The sequence below is a fragment of the Dipodomys spectabilis genome, unplaced genomic scaffold, assembly GCF_019054845.1.
Source record: "Dipodomys spectabilis isolate Male_0828 unplaced genomic scaffold, ASM1905484v1 ptg000092l, whole genome shotgun sequence".
In the NCBI taxonomy this organism is placed as follows: Eukaryota; Metazoa; Chordata; class Mammalia; order Rodentia; family Heteromyidae; genus Dipodomys; species Dipodomys spectabilis.
The window spans coordinates 14,659,737-14,673,032 of NW_024870769.1; positions in this window are offsets into that span (position 1 = coordinate 14,659,737).

Here is a 13,296-nt window from a genome sequence, read left to right on the forward strand (position 1 = left end):
CCCAGGCATTTACCCAGAGCTCAGCCAGGCCTGCAGGCCCCAGGCCTCAGTGACTCCCACATGAGTGTGGGCTTCCTCAAGCATGGACACTGGATTCTAAGAGAAATACATGTAGGTGCTTAGCATTTTGATCATGTAACTTTGCAAGGACATGCCTGGGTGCAAAAGATGAGGGAACCCGATGAAATTAAGCATGGACAAAATGGGAGAGGATGAGGGCCTTGGCCTGGGAAACCCAGCCGTAGGCTCCACAGGAAAGATGAGAATCAGCTAACCATTGGGTCACTATGACACTTCCTTCTGTCTCTGGTTCCAGTTAGGGTTGACAAAGACCTCGTGGAAACTGGCTGCTATCCACCTTGGGAATATGGTTGCATCTACAGATGATGGTAATGACAGGGACTGGTCTGGTATCTTTACTGAGTAGAGGTGTCTGCCAAGGGCAGCCCTGATGAGGTTCTTCTTTCTGACTTGGCTTCTGGAGCAGGCATTGGGAGCTATGGTTAGACTCCTTGTATTGATCACTTCCATGGCCTTGTGACTTTAGTCTCATATGAATCTCCTAGCAACACAGGAGACTGGAACAGCTATATGGTCTGCCATTCTCCCTTCCTTCAGTGCTCTTGTACACACCACTGGTGGCCATTCTCTAAGGAGGTCTTTCTTATGCCCTCCTATGTAAGGGCTCTATATGTGTATCCCTTCTGAGTCATCCAATACAACATTTTTTCTGGACTAATATTGCTAATTGTTCATTTATTCCCCTAATTGAAGTTTTAAAATGACTAGTGCTTTTTCTTCCTATTCTTTTTCATTCAGGGTCCTTATAACTACTGAGAATGTATAATCTAGTGAAAATGCATAATCATCTGTATTTTCTTGGAGGAGAGTAGGTGAAAGGAAGCAGTGATTAATATACATCTAGATAAGCTTCCTGAGAGTTTAATTTCTGAGAGTGAGTATATATAGGAGTAACTTTCCACAAGTTAGCTTTTCAAATGACTTTATTTTCTGGTACTGGGGCTTGAATTTAGAACTTCATGTTCTCACTTCACTTTTTCCCCCCAGGGTGGCACAATTCAATTTGAGCTACTTTTCTACTCTTGACATCATCTTGTTAATTAGAAATAAGGGTCCTATTAAATAGGGATACAGGTGGACCCATTGCAACAATGCGACATTCAAGTTGTTATGTCAAAAACGAACTTTACAACTTTGGTAGGGGAGGGACGAGGGTTGGGGGGAGGGAAGGATGGCATAGGAAGGGGAAACAAAGGAGGAGGCTACAATGCTTGATAAGAAATGTACTCATTATCTTGCCCATGTAATTGTAACCTCTCTGTACAGTATTTTCACAATAAAAGAAAAAGAAAAAAAAGAAATAACGGTCCTGTAGATTTGTTTGTAGATTTGTCTGACCAGGCTGGCTCTGAGACATTATTTTTCACATCTTAGCCTTAGGAATAGTTAGGATTATAAGCAAGAGCAACCAGTGAATGACTTGATGTGTCTTTAAATAAAACAAATGCTCATTGGCTCATGTTCCATTCAAGGATTATAGGGACTTAGCTATTATTTTTGTGACAAGTGGTTGTTCTAGGGCTAATTTCAATTTGCTTTTCAGGAATTCCTCTTCAGTTACTTGGTAGAATCTGGCTTTTAAAAAAATTTCCCTGGATTCTCTAAATCTTTTTCATTTACATGCTTTACAGGTTTTTCTTTTTTCCTTTTGACATAGTTTTCCATGAATAATTAATTGTGCTTACTGAAAAAAGGAAACAGAAATTAAAAGCCCAGGCTTAAGCCAGTTACTGGTGGCTCATACCTATAACCCTAGCTACTCAGGAGGCGGAGATCTGAGGATCATGGTTTGAAGCACAGACAGGAAAGATTGTGAGACTGTTATCTACAATTAACCAACTGAAAACTGGAAGTGGAGTTGTGATTCACTGTGGTAGGGTACTAGTTGGGAGCAAGAAAGCTCAGAGACAGCACCCAGGCTCTGAGTTCACAACCCCATCCCCTACAGGAAAAAAAAAGGCAAGGGATAAACTCTAAAATCACATCAATCACAAAACTCAGAAATGTAAGAAATGGGCCCAAGGAATGCCCCATCTTTTGAAGGAAGTAGGTATGACCAGGGGGCAGGTAACAAACGATGTTGATTTTTAATTAAATTGTCTCTCTGAGGAATCTGAGTAATTGGTACCAAGTAAATCTGCGTTCTGTACCTTCAACAAAGGCGTTTCTTCACTTGGTGCTAAAAAAAAAATAAAATATTTAAAAGACGTAGTCTGGAGCCTTATTGAGACCCTGACTTCAAGCCCTAAGACCAGCACAAAAAATGTACTTTGATCTGAAAGATTGAAATTGGGGCTATGTTCATTTTACAATATGCTAACTGCTAATTCTGCTTCTGTAAACCTGCTTGCGCTAACACTGACTCTTCCCCTCCCAGAAATAAGTTACAAAGTTACAAAGTCCAGATGCAGGCCCAGGAACAAGGTCTGCAAACATAGATAAAGAACAAAAGAGTATGTTCTTCTAAATTCCTGTTTAGAAACTCTCAGCAAGGGGCTCAAGACAAGGACCATCTGGCAAGCCCAGCAAACTAAGTCAAATGTCAACCAATCACGAGCCTGTAACTATGTGGACTCCCCCACCCCCCAAGCCTCCCCCTAGAGAGCCAACCAGTTTACGACTAGTGTTACAAGACTTCCTACACAACAAAATGATTGCTGGAGTATATGATAAGTTTTAACCTGAGCCAATCCTGGGGAGCCTGGGGTCTTATGCTAATCCTGTGGTTTTTGTCTTTAAAAGTGCCTGTAACCACTGCTCGGGGCTTCCAGTCTGCCTTGGAAGGGGAGCCCGTTTGCGCAAACGCCTAATAAAATCCTCTTGCTTGTTGCATCTGCTGGTTTGGAGTCTTGGTTCTTGGGGTGCCCTCCCGTTGAAGAAAGCATCCCAGTGAGTCTGGGGTCTTTCAGTTGGGGGCTCGTCCGGGATCCAGGCGCCCCCAGACCCCAAATTCCAGGACCGGTAGGAGGTAAGATAGAGCTCTTGTCTCGTGTCTTTCGTGTTTGTCACTTCCGTTTTGCATTCTGGGATCCAAATCTGTATTTGGACTAGAGGGAAAAGCAGACGTGCCCAGTACCCTAGTCCCGCCCTGGAGTCCTGCTCCAGGGTCGTCTGAATCTGTATTTGGGCCAAAGGGAAAAGCAGACGTGCCCAGTACCCTGGTCCCGCCCTGGAGTCCTGCTCCAGGGTCGTCTGGAGGAAGGAGGAGATCCGAGTGTCTCTGTTCTGGGGAGTTAAGGCGAGGCCAGCCACTCCCATCTGTAATTCCTTCCTCATCTGCACTCGGTTGCCGCGCGGCGTCTAGTTTTGTCTGTCTCTGTTCAGTGTTACTCGTTTTTAGTGTGTGTTTTGTATTCTCTATAGAGATGGGACAACAAGTGAGCCCACTCCTAGGACACTCGAGACCTTGTCCTAGTTCGTTTGAAAACTGCTGGTTCTGCTTTTGTAACTTGCTTGTTTGTCAATTATGAAATTGCCACTGACCACCTGCGAGTGGCCCCAGTTAGATCTCAGCCTTGGGCCTTGGCTTGGGGGGGTCTGAGCGTGGGGGAGAACCTGTCAGTCTGAGGGGACTGCCGCTAGGGACTTTTGTCCCTTGCCCCAAGATGACTGGGAATTCTCCTCCGCCTTGGAAGGCCCCTAGGTCAACGTCTGCAGGAATCTAAGAGAAAAATCCTCTGGAGGTGATAGGGGGGTTGAGTCCCCTGGTAAGTGAATGGTGGTGAGATGTGGCCCCATTCACTGAGACTTGATTTTGTCTTTGTGGCCACTTTGTCTTGTTAACTTTAGTGTGTGTTTGTTTTATGTTTTCTGGGGTAGGGAAGTTCTGGGTGAGTGGCAGGCTCACTCAGCAGACTCTGGATTCAGCTTGCTGAGTGGGAGCAGCACAGAGTTCCGGTAGGGATAAATTGGGGCCTTCAGTCCTTGTCTAGTTCTGTTTTAGAATTGGTACCAGTTTTAAATGTGGATTCTTGGTTTTTGTGTTTATCTGTGTTTTTGTTATTTTTTTAAACATCTCTGGGGGAATAAAAGTTCCAGCTGGGCTTGGTCACAGACCTGTTGTGCCTCCCTCCCTGTGAGGCATGGAAGGTTACTGGGCTAGTTCGGTTCCCTTCAAGCCTCAGGCTGCATTTTCTCCTTGTGGAGGCTGCCAGCAGGGAGGGTGTAGAAGGCTGTGTACCTAGTTTGGACTTTTTCAGCTAGTCCTGACAATGTAACAATTTGTAAAGTGCTCTTGTCTAAATTGGATAAACAATCTGGCCAGTTTAGTTTAAAGTGACCCCCTCCCCCAGACCTCCTCCAACAGAAGGGATTCAAAAGACTAATTAGTGAATTGCCTTGCTAGACAAACAAGCTCTGGGAAAATAAAGCCCAACAAAGGTACCTAGTTTAAAAGAAATACTGTCTTAAATTTTTGTTTAAAAACTTTAAAAGGTGTACGTACGACTGATTTTGATTTTTGTGTGCTTTAAGATCCGTGTGTTTTGTGTATGTCTGTGATAAGAATTGTCAGCATGCTGTAACAATTGGGTGAGTTAAAATTTAAATGTAAAGGTTAGTTTAACACTGTCAAAGATGTTACCTGTTCTGTCTGTCTAAAACTGTGTATTTCATTCGAGAACCAAGAGATAAGAAAAGGGAAAACTAAAAGCCAACAGAAGACCTATCTTTAGGGGTGAGGGGTGAACGAGCAGAAGTGCAGTTCAGCTGGTCATGCATGGTGGGACAGGCCCTGGGAGGAGCCCACGCATGGTGAAAGAGGGTAAGCTGGCACAAACACAGTTCATCTAACCCTAAAGAGTCGGATTGGGTGTGTGCCCATTCCATAGAAGGGGCTGAGTGGCCCATCTTTGTTCTCTCTCTTTTCCCTGCAGATACAGACTGAAAACATGATGGTTAAAATGAGTGATGTGATGATCTGATTAGTATTGCTAAAACTTCCCCCTGGATGTGTTAACATTAAAATTAGGATTATCAAAATGATTGCTATTCCAGTTTGCTCTTATAGGTTGTTTTTTTTTAAGTTTCCAGCAAAGTCCAGAGCAAACCACAGAGGATTCTTAAAAGTTTGTCAGATGTAACTTTGACTCTCAATAAGTTTTAGGTAAGAGCATGCTTAAAAGCTACTTCTATGTTGACCCCCTTGTTGCTTTTAATTGGAGTAAAATGGCCTTTTATAAGACTCATTGATCGGAAACTGGTTCAAGGCCAGCCCGGGCAGAAAAAGGTTCCTGTGAGATTGTCACCTCTACTCAGCCAGCAGAGTGCTGAAAGAGCAAGCAGAGTTGCTTTGGGACTCAAAGTGGCAGAGTGCTAGCCTTGAGCTGGAGAGCTGAGGGACAGTGCTCAGGCCCGAGTTCAAGTCCAGTGACCAGCTAAAGGGAAATGCCAATGAGGCATTTATCCCAAAGTGGAGAAGACACTCCTGGGACAAGAGCAATGGAGGAGCATCCAGAGGCAGTAAGCCACTGCTTGGATGGCAGAAATGTCAGATCCTAGAGTCATTTGTGCGTGGCCCTTCAAAACTGGTCAGAGCCGGGAGGTCATGGGAAGAGTTTGTAAGCATGCCTAATGTTCATGACTACCTTGTAAGGAACAGGAACTTGCCACTTGCCAGTCCTCTGTGATAGTAAAAAGCTAATGTTATGAAATGTGGGGGATAGTTTAAATCTCAACCCCTTTATGTGCCAAAAGCTTTAATTGGCAGTAACTATTGAGCTGACATCAGCTACATGAAATTCATCTGCTCAGGAAAAGTTTGTAAACCAGAGAGTCCATTGATATCTGTCTAAAGGCCTGCAAAGGTAACTTAGGCATTGTTAGGGTCACTAGAGATCACGTTCCTAAATCATCCAAAAGGATGTTTTTGCAAACCAGAGTGCTAAACAAGCTACACTGCTGTAGCCGGAGAAAAGGTCTGTGCAGTTGTCAAAATATTGTTCTTAATGACATCTAACCCTGATGGCCTCTTTGTAAAATAGGCTAAGGTTATAGGTTCCTGGCTAGGTAAGATCAACGCCCCTGAAGTCAGCTTGAAAAAGTTACAGAAGATGGACCTTCGCTCTTCTACCCCCATTTTAAGATCAAGGGTCCAGAGTCAGTTTTGGAGAAATGAGGAAAAATAGATAAAATAATTTTTTTAAAAAAAGACATAAAAATAGTGTTAACTGTTATAGGTGTGCAAGGTGTGGAGACTGCATCTGTCAGAGATGGTTACAAGATGGTTACAAGACTGAGCCTTCTGTGTCAATTTACAAAAATATCTGGCTAGTAAAAAGTTGTGATTTTGGTAAATTGTCCTGGGCTATTGTTTAAAGATCTTAAAAACCAGCAGGATCAAAGCCTGCCAAGCCTATGCAATGTATCTTTAACCAGTCTGTGTAGGAATTTACAGCCCAGCATAAGTTGTGACAGTCCCTCGGAGCCACTGAGAGACCCTGCTGCTGCTGCTGCTGCTGCATACCCTAATGGGTAAAGTTCAACGACGGCCTGACAGCCACCTGGAGAAACTCCTGCCTGATTCCATCACCTGAGTCTGCTTCCTGTTTGACTGCTGCTAAATCCAAGATCTGGTGGGACATTCTTTTGGGTAATATCCAGAAACCCTCTCTTCCCATAGTGGATATTGGGGACAAGGATATCACTGGCTTGCTTGCCTTAGGCAATTCAGTGCATAGTGACTGGAAATCCACTGGTCATAGCCTAGTTTGGCTCTGGTATGGTAATAACCTGAGTATGTTATCAATGGAAGTAATAAACTGAAAAGGAGAGGGGGTTAGTAAAGAAAGCCTTGGGAAAGGAATTGGGGAAAAATTGGTATCCCCTTTGGATAAGAAAGGATTTGAAAAGTAAGGATTGTCTTTAAAGAAGACAAACCTCAGAAAGTTTAAGTATGTCGCAGATGGTATGAGTATGTCTTAAAATTGGAGCTTACAAGTACAGCTGATATAAAATTAAGTTAACTGTGATACACGGAGTCAGGACTGGTGGAAAAAAATGTAAGGGGCCCTGGTCAACTGTTACTTTTGTTACAATCGGACCTTGTATACTCAACAGACTTGTAAAAGAAAAAGATCAGCTCAGTCCGTCTATTAGTTCTGAGATCCAAATACCAAGCATTGAGAACAACTGACACCCCACAAGATAATATAGAGACACCCTAAATTTTAAGATTAAAATTAGTCCAAAGACAAGAGGAGGGAATGAAAGATTGAAATTGGGGCTATGTTCATTTTACAATATGCTAACTGCTAATTCTGCTTCTGTAAACCTGCTTGCGCTAACACTGACTCTTCCCCTCCCAGAAATAAGTAAAAAGTTACAAAGTCCAGATGCAGGCCGGCCCAGGGACAAGGTCTGCAAACATAAAGAACAAGAGAGTATGTTCTTCTAAATTCCTGTTTAGAAACTCTCAGCAAGGGGCTCAAGACAAGGACCATCTGGCAAGCCCAGCAAACTAAGTCAAATGTCAACCAATCACGAGCCTGTAACTATGTGGACTCCCCCCCCCCCAGGGAAGCCTCCCCCTAGAGAGCCAACCAGTTTACCACTAGTGTTACAAGACTTCCCACACAACAAAATGATTGCTGGAGTATATGATAAGTTTTAACCTGAGCCAATCCTGGGGAGCCTGGGGTCTTATGTTAATCCTGTGGTTTTTGTCTTTAAAAGTGCCTGTAACCACTGCTCGGGGCTTCCAGTCTGCCTTGGAAGGGGAGCCCGTTTGCGCAAACGCCTAATAAAATCCTCTTGCTTGTTGCATCTGCTGGTTTGGAGTCTTGGTTCTTGGGGTGCCCTCCCGTTGAAGAAAGCATCCCAGTGAGTCTGGGGTCTTTCAGATCATATTCATCAACAATCATCATCTCCATTGTCCTTCCATCTAACACTCATCTCAGCTCCAAACAGACTGTTTTACTTGTCTCTCATGCATCCTTTAGTATATATTTGTTGCACACCAAGTTTCACCATGGTATTTCACACATACAGATTTAATAATCGAGTCTGGTTAATCTCCTCTATTGCTCTCTCTTTCTTTATGTTCCCATGTATTCCTGTGGTTCAATGGCTTTCAGTGAGATTTCTTATGCCATCTTCACATAGGCATAATGCATTTTAAAACCTTTTCTCCATCCTTCTCTTTCACTCTTGTTCTGCTAACCAACCCCAATGTCACAATCATGTTTGTTTTCTTAACCAATAAACAAGAACAAATCTGTAAAATGAAAACTGAATTTAGACTGCACATTTTTATAGTGAGAAAGATAAACGAAATGAGTTGATAGCTCAAGAAAGTGGTGGTAACAGAAGCAGGGCAGCACAAGCACCTGAAGAAACTGAACACAAGTGAACTAGGAATGAGGTGGTGGACTGTGACTGAAAACAGAACTAGGTAAGAAGCTCTCCAAAATGACTTAGTTCACATGCAAGTATGCCCTATGGTAGTAACAGTTTTATTTATCTTCACCATGTTAGAAGTAAAATCCAGGTACATGAAACAAGAACCAACTATATAAACATATAGGTGACAATTATATACATTAGTTGGAGTCCCTGGTAACCTGAAAGCAGTTTAAATTAAAAAATTAACAATATACCCTTTTAAAAAATGACTTACAGGTTACCCTAGAGTACTAAGTAACCATGTTTAGATGAGTTCAGATATTAAAAGTAAAATTGGCTTCAACCTTCATTAAAACCTCAGTAAATATAGTATAGTATGTACAAGCAGCACATAGTGCCAATTTTGTTTGCAGCTATTATCATCGTACTCTAACTCAAGCTGACAAGTTACACCTTTGTCAGAGCTGCAGTTAAATCTTGAACTAGTGCAGAATCCAGTTGTGGCAGATTGCTGACTTGGCATGTCTAGATGTAATGTACTTGTTTTGGGAGTCATGTTCTTTGTCAGCCCCAAATTTACCATGAGTATATTCTTAGCTAGGTGGTGCATAACAGAAAGAGATTCCTCTTTTTCTTCAAGTAATGCTAAAGAGGTATTGTCCATTCTCCTTCACTAAGAATTTCTCCAGGCTAGGCACTGGCTTATTCCTGTAATCCTAGCTACTCAGGAGGCTGAGATATAGGGATCTTGCAAGGTTTGAAGCCATCCTGGGCAGGAAACTCCATGAAACTTATCTTCAATAAATTACTCAAAAAAGCCAGAAATGGCGCTGTGCTTCAAGTGGTAGAGCACTCACCTTAAGCAAAAGAAGGTCAGAGACAGAGCTCAGGTCCAGAGTTCTAATCCCATGACTGGCAAAAGAAGAAGAAGGAGGAGGAGGAGGAGGAGGAGGAGGAGGAGGACGAGGAGGAGGAGGACAAGGATGAGGAGGAGGAATTATTTCCAGTGCAAAGCTGCAATTTAATGAGAAAGGTATACCATTTCATAGTCCAACATAGTCAGTTCCATCAGGTATTTGGCTAAAGTATGCTGCTCTATATCCACATCTCCAGTTTTCGATGGTCTATGAAGGAGGTACAGGGGTCAAGGGTGGCCCAGACTAAAGTTCATAGCTCTTAGAGTCTTCCACCTGTCTGATTTGGTGTTGAGTTCTATCCTGTGTAAATTCTGTTGTCTGCTAAGATCTGACTTGTAGGTGACTTTCCACATTTGTTACATTCATAAGGTTGCTCTCCTCTGTGAATGCTCTGATGCACACTCAGATTAAATTTCTGCTTGAAAGACCTTCCACAATTGTTACATTTATAAGGTTTCTTTCCTGTGTTTGTTCTCTGATGAACATTGAGGTTTGTCTTGTAGTAGAAGGACTTTGCACATTTGTTACATTCCTAAGATTTCTCTCCAGTGTGCTCTGATGCCTGTGTAGATTTGATATCCATCTGAAATACTTTCCACATGTCTTAAATTCATATGGCATCTCTGATGCTTAGTGAAAGCTGAGTTGTGCTTGAGAAACTTTCCACATTTTTTTTTTTACATTCATAAGGTTTCTCTCATGTGTGGATTCTCTGATCATTTCAGAGATTTGATTTCTGGCTGTGTGTGTTCTCTGATGCACACTGAGGTGGAACTTGCAGTAGACATTCCACATGTGTTACATTCATAAGATTTCTCTCTTGTATGTGTGCTCTGATGCTTACTGAGATTTGATTGATGGCTGAAAAACTTTCCACATGTGTTACATTCATTCATAAGGTTTCTCCCCTGTGTGTGTTCTCTCCCCTGTGTGTTGACGCCTGTGGAGATATGACATCTGTCTGAAAGACTTTCACATGTGTTACATTCATAAGGTTTCTCCCGTGTGTGTGCTCTAATGCATGCAGAGATGTGATATCCATCTGTAAGACTTTCCACATGTGTTACATTCATAAGGTTTCTCCCCTATGTGTATTTTCTGATGCATATTGAGGTTTGACTTATAGACAAAAGACTTTCCACATGTATTCCATTCATAAGGTTTCTTCCCTGTGTGTGTGCTCTGATACATGGGGAGGATGAACACTTTCCACATGTGGTACATTCATATGGTTTCTCCCTCGTGTGTGTGTGTATGTGTGTGTGTGTGTGTGTGTGTGTGTGTGTGTGTGTGTGTGCTCTGATGCTTGAAGAGATAAGACATCTGTGTTACATTCATACGGCTTCTCTCCTGTATGTTCTCTGATGCACACTGATCTGTTATTTCCAGTTGAAAGACTTTTCACATGTGTTACATTCGTAAGATTTCTCGCCTGTGTGTCTTCTCTGATACACACTGAGGTATGAGTTTTGCTTGAAAGATTTTCCACATGTATTAGATTCATGTGATTTGTCTCTTGTGTGAGTTCTCTGAGGCCTGCTGAAGTCTGATTTCTGGTAATTACGGTCATTACATTCATAGGGTACCTCTTCTGTGTGAGTTTCTTCCTGTACAGTGAGGTCTGGTTTATAGTAAAAGGGTTTCCTCTGTTTTATATACCTAAAAAGCCTAACTTTTTCCTCCACTGTGTTGCTATTGGTGATCACAACTTGCAACAGATGTCTGTCTGGAATTTTCTGGCACATTTCAATGAAGCCAACTACTTGCTGGACATCTAAAATGTTTACCAAAAAAGAAGAATAAAATCATGATAGCATCCAAGCATTTCTTAGAGACTACTCATGTAAAGGTAAAGACATTTCCTCTCACCCTACTTATTAAAGATTCAGAAATAATAGCACTAGGAATGGATTTATGAGAACTGTATGCATTTCTCCCTAAGGAGTTACTTAACAAATACTGATATAGTCATGTTCTTCTCTGGTTCTTTACATTTTAGTCTCTGTTTTAATATCAGAGGAAATATTTAGTCAAAATACTCAAAAATTGACTACTAGTGCTTTTCAGCTAAGTATACAAAATCTGATATTTATTTACCTTCCTTTTTTCTTTTATTTTAGAGAAGATTTTTGGTTCATTTTGTTTTGCACCAATTATGGGTATTTTGTACTACTTTCCTACTGGAATTGAGATCGGTTCTCTGATCTTAGACATGTTTTTAGAGATGTATAAAAGGGTAAATTGCCTGTGACCTCACTAGGAGAGGTGCTTGAGAGGGAGGATATGTGTTTATGTTTTACAAACTCTTAACTTCTCCCTGAAAATTCTAGTTGGCATCTATGGGGATTTTCAAGTCTTTTCTTCTCTATGTTCTACAAAATGTCTTTCAAATTCCTATTTTCATAGAGTTGTCTCCCAGAACCACAGCCTACATGGGAGACACTAGCCCCTCAAATTGGGCATGTTATCTTCACTTAAAAGCCTCAGTTCTGAATCCCAGGTTCGTGTTCCACCTTTGAGAAACCTTTTCTCACTTATCTGAGGCCTGCAAATCTGCTGCTGTAAGTTTTTCATTTTCTCTTTTCTTTTAGGATGCTTTCCACGAAGACATATGAGAAATGTAAACCTTAAATGTAAACCTTAAATACTCACTCACAGATTTTAGGATGTTCCAAATGAACTGTTGGCTCGCTTGGCATTGAGTCTAAAGAATGACTTCTCTGCCCCACCCAGTGTAGGGACCTTAGGGTTCTATGAGAACTATGAGTACTTGGAGAATGGCTGATGCTGGCAGAAAACTGATGGATGAAAGAGTCTTTAACCTGTGTTGGAGTAAACACAGGATTATGGCTATCTAAACCGCTGGAATAATCCTGTCAATAAAAGGAAATGTGCCTTGAGCACTTATCTTATTGCCTTCTGATATTTGGTTTTTTTAGTGCTTAGAATATTCCCTATTGTTCTGTTCCTGTAATTCCCTTAAACTAGTCCTGGTTAAAAAAAAATCTGAAGGGAAATAACAAAATGTTGAAATAAGGATACGGGTTGACCCACTGTAACAATGAGATGTACAAGACATTATGTTGAAAATGAACTTTACAACTTGGCTGGGGGGGAGGGGGGAGTTTGAGGAGGTCCGGAGGGAAGGGATGGTAGGGGAAAAACAAAGGAAGGAGTAGTGACTATGCTTGATAGGAAATGTACTCATTACCTTACACATATAACTGTAACCCCTCTATACAGTTTCTTTACAATAATATATATATATTTTAAAAAATCTGACCATATAGAAGCAGAAAAAGGGGAAACATTTTCTGTTAAGTCATATCTCTCAGTTAAATTCATTCCTTCTCTCGTAGTGTTTTTAAGAGATTAGTGCATGTCTTCATCCATTGCCCCAGGACCTGCTGGAAAGAATCAGCAACACAGGAATGCAGATCAGGGATGTGAATGAACATCTCAAGAAAGTCACATCTTCTGAGGTCTGCTCTTTTCAACATCCATGTCCAGCAAATGCTGACTCACTTGTGATACTCCTGTCTGGGGCTTCTCCCAGCATGGCTCTGCCCCTTGCTCCAGCTTCACAATCACTTTAGGTTTAGGAACACAGTGCCCTGTTAATGGGAAGTACATAACTATGGCCTCTCTACTGCAACCTAGTAGAGAAGGCTTCTCCTGAACCTATTTTCTCATTTCTCACCAATTCTATAGTTGACTTCCATAAATATGTGCTTTTGATTTTAAATTGCTGATTTCCAAATTCATGTCTCCAATAGTGATGTGTACTTTATAACAGATTGTATTTCAACCTATATACTAGATGTCAACTTTGGAAAAGTGTCACCTTAAAATTAAATTATCTCTAAGTAAATAATATCTTTCATCTATATATTTTCTCTGTCTCATCCAGGTTAACCTATCTTTGTTGATTTCATCTCACAACTAAACATATTTGGTT